Source organism: Phyllostomus hastatus, unplaced genomic scaffold, assembly GCF_019186645.2.
Source record: "Phyllostomus hastatus isolate PE091 unplaced genomic scaffold, TTU_PhHast_1.1 phas_contig_196, whole genome shotgun sequence".
Taxonomy (NCBI): domain Eukaryota; kingdom Metazoa; phylum Chordata; class Mammalia; order Chiroptera; family Phyllostomidae; genus Phyllostomus; species Phyllostomus hastatus.
Window position 1 is genome coordinate 10,814,349 of NW_025333709.1, and position 12,328 is coordinate 10,826,676.

General features: G+C 43.0%; 1 protein-coding gene across 10 annotated transcripts in view; it reads left to right on the plus strand.

Annotated features, from left to right (window-relative positions):
• The window catches only part of SLIT2 (slit guidance ligand 2), a 324,610-nt gene that overhangs the window by 283,492 nt on the left and 28,790 nt on the right, over positions 1 to 12,328 (plus strand). The window lies entirely within an intron of this gene.

Genomic DNA, 12,328 nt, shown 5'->3' on the forward strand with positions numbered 1-12,328 from the left:
TGCAACCAGCGTGGGGTGGGGGTTCCTGAGTGGGGTCAACGGAAGATGAAGAAAAGACACAACACAGATAGTTTAAGGAAAAACAGGGACCAGGTGGGACATTGTCCTCGGGTGGAGAGATAATGAGCCCTGAACATGGTAACCACGTTTATTTTATAGGGGTAGGTTAGATACAGCTCAAGGATGTTTTACAAACTTAGGCAGACACTGCAGGCACAGACTATTGCATTCCCAAGCTATCTAACTGATACATGTGTCTACTGCAAAAGTTACAGCACATACAGCTGAAGCTTGCGGTTATCTTTCTGCTGTTTAACCCCTGCGGGTCCCGGCTGTTGTCGCTGCTGGCTTGATCCGCCTTGCAGATGCAAGCAGTCAAGGGTGGCTTTGTGAAGCACTCAGCCTTGGCTAGGACACCAGCCTTCACCGTCCCCCATAGTCTATACTCCAGAAATATCAAGGGCTACCCTACAAGACCTATGAAATGTAAATGCTTTGCATCATTTAATGACAGCCATCATCTTTACATTGCCATAGCTTAGATGATTTGATGCCATTCCTGATGGCATAAGAATTCTTACGGTTATTTTGATGGAGAAAAATCCACCTAAAGGAAATTATTTGTGTGAAGGAAATTTTTCTCCCCATATTTTTCAGTACTGTCTTTTTAAAATTATTATTTTGTTATGCCTACTTCAAGTGGAAAGACTTTACCTGGCGTTACGTCTTTAGTTCTTTTTACGCCCTTACTCTACTTTGAAGTTTAAGAAAATATTAATACTGAAAAACTCTTGGGTTCCATTGTATTTCTTAGGTTTTATACATATTTTTGAACTTTTATGATCTCTTAAAAATAGTGACTCCTTCTGTTATTGGTTCTACCTGGAGATGGGTGAGGTTTTTATACCCAAGTCAATACAGTTGCAGACATACCTGCAGTCTGCTTTAACTAGAGGAAATTCTCTGGCAGCCTAGTGATGCTGTGTGGGTCTCGTTCATCTTCCAGCCTTTCAAAACCCTCTTAAATGCCTTTGAATCTCGGGAAACATTTTAATGGCCCTGTTTGCTCTTCAGTTAATAGGCAGAGACCACTGAGCCCAGAACCGCAGTTCAGCTTAACCAAGCCCTATTCAAACCAATTTGGGTTTATTTATTTTAAAAACAGATTTAAATATTTCTACAGTTTCAGTAGCTGTTGGCATTGGCTCCATTATTGAGCTCCAATGGTCTGATGAGGAAGTACTGAAAAACACCTCCTTTTTGTTTATTTATTGGGGAGGTCAGTTTTTCCATTTTAAAAATTCAGAAGATATTTATTGAGAAAATACCTTATGCAGGACACTGTGCTAAGCATTCAAAGTGATACGAAAATGCATAAAACATTACCCTTGTCTACCAGGCAAAATCTTTGGCTTTGGTTCTCCCTGCAAGTTCAGGCTAGGTCAGTTAGTTTGCCAGTGCAAAGTCATCACTCCTCATAAACCAATAAAGTGAACAGCATTGTGTAGCTACTTTACCAGTTCGTCAGCAAAGAGAAACACTCTTCTCTGACTACAAAGCCTAATCAAACTTTCCGGCCAACAAGCATTATGGAGCAATCCATTTGATATCGTTTAGAACAAAAGTGAGAACATAACATGATTGACCTGGTTGGAAACATTTTAATATCCAGATGTATAGCATGTGTTTTTGAGCCTTCCTATTTTGAATTATGATTAGCTTGGCCTCACGAGGTCGGCTACTCTGTGGCGATGTCCTGTTGGAACACGTGTCCAGGACATTTATCAGTGGCTCACGTACCTTCAGAAATTCAGGGCCCCTCAGCAGCAGTCCCCTGTATTTCTGCACTGATGGTGGGATTCAACTGAGGTCAGAGAAGCGGATGTGACCTGAATTGTTTATCGATTAGGAGCATATTGTGAAGGTTAGTAACTATTTCTGAGAGGACAAATTTCAGAATAGTCAACACAAATAAGAGAGGCTCAGGTTATTAAAAAGAATCTTCAGGGAGAGTTGGCTCTTTTAAAAGAGTAGATAGAACTGCACTATTTATAAATAGTTCTTCACTGACTGATGGACATAAAACCAGTTACCATCACCACCGAGAGCACTGGAGACTGGGCATCTGCCCGGGTCAATGTGCTGTGGTGACTGGGATGCAGCCTTGAGCAGAGTCTGTAGCAGACAGATCTGGCCTAGCTCAGCAAAAGAGAAGGAAGCAGAAGTACTTTTCTTTCAGGTCCAATTCATTTAACCTGTCCCGGGATGGCTCCCGTCATCCCATCGGCTGTGTCCACCCTCTACTAAAGTTCATCCATCGCCACGCTACACAGCAAGGTCTGTAAGAGGAGAGAGAATGTTTTTCTTTACATGAATAAATAACAAAAGGAAAACCACAATGAGATATCACCTCACACCTGTCAGAATGGCTGTCATCAATACAAGTGCTGGCGAGGATGTGGAGAAAAGGGAACCCTTCCTCACCTTTGGTGGGGATGCAGACCGGTGCAGCCCCTGTGGAACGCGGTGGGGAGTAACTGCAAAATGTTAAAGATGGATCTGCCTTTGGACCCAGCGATCCCACTTCTGAGAATACATCCCAGGAAAGCTGGAACACTAATTTGAAAGAATATAAGCACCCCTGTGTTCATTAAGTGTTATTTACAATAGCCAAGGTTTGGAGATAGCCCACATGCCCATTAGTAGATGAATGAATAAAAAAGCTGTGGTATATTTCCATAATAAAACACTACTCGGCCATAAAAAAAAAAGAAGGAAATCCTTCCTTCTTCAACAGCATGGATGGACCTGGAGAGCATTATGCTAAGTGAAATAAGCCAGTCAGAGAGAGACAAATACCATATGACTTCACTCATATGTGGAATCTAATGAATAAAATTAACTAATAAAAAAAAACCCAACTGGGTAATACATAATTTCTAGTGTGAATTGAATGGAATTTTTTAAATTTGGTCATGTGAATCATTGAGGTCCATTTATCCTCACATTTCTCAAACATGCCACTCAATTGCTTACACATACACCTCCCTGATCCCCATGCTCATCCTGTCCACCTCCCCTGGGGACTGTCATTAGCTGGCAGACGAGACCGTAGGAAAGTCTGAATGCCCAGGCCACCCGTCTCAGGCTGGATATCAGAACGCAAATCTGCTACTGGTTTTCCTCATACTCTCTCCGCTCCTTTATGTTGTCCCTTATGCCATGTGGTCTCCTTTATTAACATTTAAAAACGTATTTCCCTTAGAGATGCAATCAAATCAGTGCTATTGTTCACATTTTCAGCAGCCACCGAGTATCTAGTTAGTGGCGGGTAATTTGCTAGTTAATGCAAAGGGAATAAAGAGGTACAAACATATAGCATATATAAAGGTGTCCACCCCCTGTCCTCAAGGAGTACACAGTTAAGAAATTAACTGTCATTTATTTTACCCAATAAATTGCTTTTTGATACCTTCCTTTGCTGTGCCAGTTCAAGTAGAGTGAAACTGGTACCCTTTTTTTGGGTTTTTTTCTTGAACCAAGTAAGAGCTCAAATGCAAATATCTGATGAATGATGCATTTGACCCTCCAAAAATCTGTATCCTGGGGATTCTGTCAGGAATTCAACCAGACTTCCTCCCTTGTTACAAGTGTATTTGAAAATGTCATAACCGATTAGCTTTAACATTAGAATTCTGGTCTGGTTATTCAGATTGCTGTCATAAACTCCCTTCCCATTATTATCAATATCCCTGATCCTTTTGTATTAAAAAAAAGCATTTTGGTACAGTTTATGAATAGGAACAAGAACAGGCTGCACCATCAGCCCAAAATGCTCCCCACCCCTTTCATATACCCATGAGCCCCAGATGGACTCTGAGATGGTTTTTTCTGGTTTACAGCAAAGAAGAAATTGATCTGGCTACACGAGCAGAAACCAGCAACAGTTCAGTGTTCCCACTGTGTCATGTCATCCGTATCTAAATTATTTTTCTTGTAGATAGCCATGCCCAACATGAATTTCAAGGGCTGACTTTTGGAAAGATACAAGTGAGATCGTTTTTAATTCTAATTTACCCTTTTTTATTTCTCCATTAGTGTAAAACAAATGAATACGTTAAACAGAGGTTAGAATTGGAAAATTCCAGAAATCCTAATCCAGGAACTAAGCGACCAAGCTGTTCTCTGCTAAGCAGGCTTTCAGGGCTGAATCAGCCTAGGGGAGGCGTACTGCTTGCTGCCCACATTCTCGGTGGACGGAAAGCAATTAATTATCCATCCAAGAACTCTTCAAGAGTTGCCTCTGATTAGCACACATTACGTAAAGAATGAATCTCTTCAGAGCAATCATGATTTTAGGGACCATGTAGTATTGTTTTCAGTTACAAATAAAAGTAATAGTAAGTCATTCAGCAGTTTCTAAATGGTCCATAGCCCAGTCACTAAGTGGAACTTTTCAGGGGTGCTAGAAAGTTGGGCATCTTGTCTCTCTAAATGACACAGATTGTAACCTCCAGGGTACGGACTTGGTCATGCTCACTCTTTAACCCATTTGCTGGGTAGAGCTGAAAATATTTCCCCCCAACCTTATACCATAAAAAGTATTAAACTAAAGCACCTTTTTTATTTTGGTCAAATAAAAAATTCTCACTCCAGATTATGTATAAATGGATGCTATTACAAGAAGTGAATTTCTTTTTACACTATTATTAGTTACAGGAAACATTTAATGTTAACGGTCATGGACTAGACGGTACCTTCATTATTCACTGATTTGCCAGAGCATCCCTGTCGTTCAGAATTGGCAACAGTGCCATCAGTTAAGGCAGTGTTTTTTTAAGGCAAATATGGTTTAAGAAATTTGAGTGTGTGTGCAGAGAATGTAAATCATATTGGTGACAGGATTCAGCTCCAGTATCCTCCACTTCTGTTGACTATTGATGTCTTTGACATACTTTAAGTTTATAAAACACTTCCAAGATTATGATTCTTATAACTAAGGACAGTATAGCTATTAAGTTATTTTTAAGTCCAGCTGTTATATAAAGGTCTAGTCAGTCTCCCAATTTACAGTAAAGTTCATGGAACAAGGCATCGGACTCACTTTTCTCCCCCCCCCGTAAGACACTAGAGTTTGTGGTATCACCTTAATGTCCTGTCTTACATAATTGGCCGTCAGTACTACTGTTTGGGTAGCCAGTCCTGCATCTCCCTTTGGAGACGGGGCTAAGGGTTTATTGGTCCAGGTCAACCAAGGCTCACAGTGCTTCGCAGAGAGGCTTCAGGCTCCAGCAGCAAACTGAGATGAGGCTACATCACTCTGGATGCTCTGTTCATCCTTGCCGCTTTTAAATGCAGAGGTCGTGGCCATGGGCTGCTTATTTTTCCTTGTGCATCACTTATTACAGACTCTGTTAAAGAAGGTCTGGGGCATCAAAGAAAATTTGAGGCACAGGAGACCATAGTCACATGGAATGAATTAAAAAAGGAAAGACACAGGGAGGGAGGGAAAAAGAAATAGTGGCATCAGTTAACACTTTTATTCCCCACCCTAAACTGTGATGAACGTAGAATTGACCGCCCACCCGCATTGGGCTGCTAGCACTGCTGGAACAGAGCATCACAAACTGGGGGCTTAACCCGCAGAGATTCCTTGTCTCTCAGCTCTGGAGGTTGGGAGTGTGAAATCACAGTGTCAGCAGAGCTGGTCCTTGGAGCTCTGGCGGGAAGAACCTGCTGCAGGTTTCTTTACTTGGCCTGCAGCTAGTCACCTCCTTCCTGTGGCCCTCTATGTCACCGTCTCCTATGCCAAGTCTCCCCTTTTTATGAGATCATCAGTCATTGGATGAGGGCCCACCATAGCGATTTCATTTCAACTTGATTACCTCTATAAAGAGATACATCCAAAGAAGTTTATATTCTGAGCTGCTGGAGTGCTCCAACATCCACTGTTTGGAGCGGAGACACTCAACCCGTAACACCAATCGCTATATTGAAAACTCTCGATCTTTGCACCAGAAAGCTTGACCTTCTTTCAGTCTAACCCACGTTGCACAAAGGTACTTCCGATTATACAGACCAGGAAGCTAGAAGTCCCGGACACCTCCTTCTCACAGCTGCCTCCTCATCCTGCCCCTCACAGATTTCCATCTGTTCGGCTTCCTAGCCGTCTCCCCAGGCCGGCCATATCTCCTGAGTGCAAGCTCAAGCATCCCTCACGCCCGTTTGTGTGCACCCACCTGTAATCCTGGAGCCAGAATGTTCTTTTCGAAGTGAGCATGTCCTCTGGCCGTCGTCCCACTTCAGACCCTGCAACGGTGCCCATCGCTCACAGAGTCAAGACGTTCTGTCACGTGGCCCCTGCCCCCTTGTGTGGCCTCCTCCGGCCCGAGCTTCCCCCGTCCCCCCCCGTCCCCCCCCCCGGTCCCTCAGAGCTCACGTTCGCCACGTCACCTGCCGCACAGAACCTCTGCCGCCCTCGTCATCCCCCTTGACCCTCGAATCCAAGTCTCACTTCAGAAAAACCTCCCTCACCGTCGGTCCCTCCCCTAGAACACCTGGGCATTTCCCTGCTTCACCCTTATCACGCAACAGATGGATGCCTTCTCCCCCACCTCTCGTGTGTGAGCCCCCTGAGAACGGGGACGTCGATCCCCAGCAGGGGGTTGTTGTCATTGCTCTTCACCACTGGACCCCCAGCATTGGCTCGGGGCCTCACGCATACTTGGCACTCAGAATGTGTGATAATGTTGAAGATCTGACTTCCCGTCAGACTCACTGAAAACAGCGTAGGCAGGTCACTCCATGGGTGTGTCACGGGAGAAGTTTGCAGAGCGGTTATAAAACCATTTTGGTAAGTTTGGTAATGAGAAAGGTAAACACAGGGATAACTGAAGATACCAGGGGCACGGGTGGAGATAAAAGGAAGGGCTCGTTGTGTTTCAAAAGGAAGGAGCATGAATATCAGTTTGGTTCGCGGACCTAACAAGAAGCAGGAGGCAAGGCCAACCCCAGGCACTCGTCCCCGGGAGAACCATCAGAGTGCACTGAGTGAGGCTTGCGCCTCACTGCGGTCACGTTCACAGTGCGGTGCCTTAGGGGGCCCTGGGCACACGCTCTTCATTGTAAACACCGGATGCAGTCGTGTTTCGTGCAGCTAAGCGTCATGCTCCCCTGCAAACTGGCTGTCTGCATTATCCGTCTCTCCTGTAGCATTTTTTAAAAAGCTTTTGAGAGCCACAGTGCACCTCACACAACTTCAATTCCAGAAGCTCGTTTTAGTGGTGAAGAATTGAGGCCCAGAACAGTGAAAGAGTTCACTTCTCTGCAACCAGCCCACTCTTTTATACTGAGCAAGCTGCAGAGGCCATGCCAAGCAATAACTCAGCGCCCCAGGTGTCGTCTCACCTTGTAAGAGCACTTTCTCTCTATGATTTCTCCCTTTGCGCTGGCTCACTCTTCACTGCAAACAGAACATAAACGCTGAGGATTCAGCTTTCCCCGCTCCACCTGCACGGTGACCATGACATTCATCATCTGAATGAGGGCATCTGCGAGAGTGTATGGGGCACTATCGATAATTACCTTGGGACCACAGGTGTGAACCAGGACTGTCCTGAGCAGGCCAGGATGTGTGGTCACATCACCACTCCATCCAGTCCTCCAGAAAGACCACTTTTGCAGACGTTCAGAAGATAATGAATTGTGTCGCCCCCTCAAGAGTGGGCTTTGAGGAATCCCTCCCTTTTAGGGAAGTGGGCGTCGCTCTTGCCCTGCTCTCGCGTGGCTCGTACTAGTGTGACTATAGAACTGCCCCATTTGCCTGACAGACACAGCAGGAACAAGTGACCCAACAACTAGATACTACTTTCTTACAAAAAAGACAACTCTGTTTGGGACATGCGGTGCTTTTTCTTCACAAGGTAGAGTGGATCATTCACGAAGTCAGATATCCTGAAGAGGTACCAGTAGGCTCCCTGGTTGACCACTCTCTGTTTCTTGAAAACACAGACAACGGATACACACATATGCACCGTTTTAGCTTCTCATCAACAAAAAAGCTGAAAACTAGAAGTATAGGAGAAATTAACTTCTTCGATTGAAAGGGAGATCACAAATGCCAGGCAGCCATGATATTCCACACTGTTGTGCTGTCATCGGAGACTTCTACAGATCCAGGGGTGAAAGCAAATGAATAGGATCTCCTGGGTTGGAGCCAGATTATAGAGTCAAGGTCTGTCTAGAGACCCCTGTCTTTGGAGGAGTTCAAGGGCACAGAAATTTAACCTGTATTCAATCACATTGACCTGAACTGCTCCAGTGGGCTGACTTATCTCTTCTGATGCCATGTTAAAAATATAAAGACCCACCTATGGGATAATAGATCACAGCAGTAACTATGTGTGGAATATAAAGAACATCTCCACTTTTGTTTTCTGTCACTCACACTGTGTCATCTCAGGAAGGGAGGCAGCCACTCAAATTCAGGTTTCTTTTTTCCTGGTTTTTCCCCTAACTCAAGTCTTGCTCTGACTACACACACACTAAAGAAGAAGGAGAGAAGGAGAGGGAGAAGCAGAAGGAGAAGCAGAAGGTGGAGGAGGAGGAGGAGGAGGGGAGGAAGACGAGCAATAAAATTGCATAATGTCCCCTAAACACTATGAGGTTTGGGAGAAAGTTTTCCTTAGTGACTAAAACCAGAAGAGTACAGAACTGTTAGTGCTTTTTATTTCCATTCTTCCTGAAAAACCAGTGATGTTTTCAATGTCCCGTTTCCCTCACTGATTGAGAAGCGGCATCAAGTCCTGCATTTGCATATGGGACGTGCTGCATTCCCCATCTTGTGTTGAGCTCTAGGTCTCAGCACCATGGGATACTATTTGGACGTGAAAAGCTGCCTTCCCCCAAATACAGAGGAATGCAACATAATTAGAGCACACAGTAAACAAATAGTCCAGTGAAAACATTAAGTTTACTATTTGGCCAGGGAAATGTCTGAAGTAATTTCTAAGGAAAAGAACATAAGCTATTTATTACTGATGAGCAACGGTTTAGTAAATTGAAAAAGAAAAATGTCTAAAGGCTAAAATGAAATTCAAGTTGAATACAGATCAACGAGATAGCATTTTTCCTTTAAAAGTATGACTATTTCTTTCAATAACTATTGTTTTAGTGTGTCTCCACACCATATTCTAAAATGATATAAAGGAAAATATGCCAAGCACTCGATGACCTTACAAAGAAAGGGAATGAGATAAACATCACTCACATGTGATGCGCCCGGAACAATGCCACCTACAACCTTACCTTCTATGATTCTCATAAACATTCAGTGACTGCAAATTTGCACAGCCTTTACAACGGTCTGACACACAGTAGTAAGCACTATCTAATTATTTATTAAGTCATTATCAACGCATACAGTATGTCTCATAAGTAGAAGCAAACATAAAAATTGTAGATAGGTAACAAATGGTTAATACTATCCAGGACATTTTCAGAAAGAAGGGGGCGTATATGGAAGGAAAAACTGAGAACAGAACTTATTAAAGTTATTAAGGCAAAATGAAACACCATCAACCCAGGCACAGATCTGAGGTGAATTCATAAACCAGTGAGTAGACACAGGTGCCAACAGTATTGGATGGAAGATTGGGCTTTCAAGTGAGTTAGGCAGTAATGGGACCCAGCAAATGCTTTTGTAGTATTTGTTAATGTTACAATGTTTGGTGATATTTCAAAGGAGAAAATTCCTTTTTGAAGTCATGAATCAGTCTTCCTGGAGAGTCAAATGTGTGACTATGCCATGGTCACAAAGAACTACCCTGCACAGCTTTAGCAGTGGTTACTATGGCTGCTGTGCTATTTTTATAACATACATTCCTTACAAGGTAAGAACGACTTGACATTCATGTAGCTTTTCACATGCAGGCTGGCAAGCTTAGTCTTAAAGCTGTGATTGATCACGGACTTGGCAATGCGTTTAGCCGACAGTTATTTAGAACCGTCTCCTTCCTCCTTTCCACGTCAAGTTTATGGAGAAATACCTGGTGGCGAATAAAGGGTCAACTCTGTTTTCTTCTCTTAGAGCTGAAGTTCTTTCTCTACGTTCTGTCTCCAGCTCAGACTTTCTCTGCTGGTAGATTGAGAGCGGACTTAGCACATCCATCCTTGTAGCCCCAGCGCCCCACACAGAGCACCGTGTAGTAACTCCTTGTGAACTGCGGTTTAGATGAGCTTCATGGAGTTGGATTGGGTTGGGTCAAATGGGATCAGATCAAAATGAATGAGAAGTAAACTACGCCCCCCCCCTTTTTTATTTTTAAAACAATTTTTGTTTGGGTATAAAGTGAAAAGTACATAGGATGATATACATTACTATCCCAAGTGACCCCTCCCTGTCATCAGTTTTTTGCAAACTGCTGTGAATGTAGACTACTGTACAGAGCCTGAGTCCAATCAACTAGATTTGATGAGGAAATTAAAGGTGGTATTTCATCATGGTGGGACAGTAAATTATAACGAATAAGTTCCATCAAGCTGCATTACTTAAAATAATACTAACTGAAAGTGAAAGTTTTAGATAAACCCTGTTTAAAAATAGCTCAGCACATGTACATTGTTAAAACCTTTTTGTATCACAGATTTAGAGACACAGAAAGCCTTCTCATAGAAGACATATGAGACTTTCAGTTGCAATTAGTTTATATTATGACGTAGAAAAAACCTTAGCTGATCATAGATCAAACTGATGTAACATCTGGATGAGTACATTTATATATTTGCATCATAGAGAAAGATCCTGGAAGTGTAAATAATATGCCACATTTAGTCGTTAAGTAACTATTTCTACCAATTAGCAAAGTATGACTAAAAGGGCAGTCTTAAGACAAAGGAATGTGTTGCAGACTCCTGATTTGTTAACCAATGCTGTTTAAATCCACACACTTTGAACAAATAAAAGCTCTAATAGTTTCTCGGAAATGAACAGCGGCCCATAGGTGTGGCCCTAAAATAATTAAAAAGTAATACAGAAGTAAGGTAGAAAAATAAGAGCTTTTATTTTGTATTTTTCTAGTCCCCTTAATATCTCACACAATGATTGGGAAAATCTCCTCACTGAAAATCCTACTTGGCCTAACATATCTGAAAATAAAGTATAATCATGTTACTTGTATCTGAAGACATTTCCTGAGAGAGTCAGATGTGCAATCTAACATAGTGTGTCTAGACTCAGCATGAATATGCTCTTAGGTGTCCCTTATTGATCAAAGTTGTTCCTTGCAAGCTAGCTGATACTCGGAGAAAGGTCTGTGTTCTCTATCTAGATTGATTTTCCTTCTGCTTTTTCCTGCCTATCTTGTTGCCTGTTGTGGTGCATGGAGCTAAGGAGTGTCCTCTGAAGCAGTCGCAATAAGTCATGAGTGGGGAAAATATTTTATTCTGCACGTACAAGACCTTGGAGACTATGACAACTCGGGGATTGTTTTTTCAGACATAAAATACAATAACCCATGCATAAAAGGGTCCACACAGAATAATGTCAAGCTCAGAACCAGGCACAGCTACTCTGTGGTACTGTCGGGACAGTGGGTGTCTGCCCCGCTAGTCAGGCTGCTGGGATGCTGGGAAATAAATGGTGGTGTTTCTGGACATGGATGCTGGTTACATGCGTGGGCTCGTTCTGCGGATATTCATTAGCTATTCATTTATCCTTTGGGTGCATGCTATACCTCAACAAAAAGTCCAAAATAAAAATAAATATAACAATAGAAATGAAAAGCATTCAGCCCTGGCTGGTGTGGCTAAGTGGATTGAGCGCCAGCCCAATGAACCAAGAGGTTGCCAGTTCGATTCCTAGTCAGGGCACATACCTGGGTTGTGGGCCAGGTCCCTAGTTGGGGGCATGTGAGAGGCAACTGATCGATGTATTTCTCACATATTGATGTCTCTCTTTCTCTCTCTTTCTCCCTCCCTTACCTTCTTTCTAAAAATAAATAAAATTTTAGGAAGGAGGGAAGGGAGGGAGGGTAGGAGGGAGGGAGGGAAGGAAAGAAAAGAGAGAAAGAGAAAGGAAGGAAGGAAGGAAGGAAGGAAGGAAGGAAGGAAGGAAGGGGGAAAAAAGGGGGAAAAAAGAAAAGAAAGAGAAAAGCATTCAGATTTCCTTGTTCTAATTCTAGCAATATGTTCTAAAAGGGCAGGTGTTCGTCACAGATCACAACACTTGTGTTGTCACAAATCATAAGACCATGGACCAGCAGAACCAGAATTTTGCATCTTCTGCTGCCATGTCTTGTGATTTTTCCCCCCCAGTCACAAGCTGGGCTGA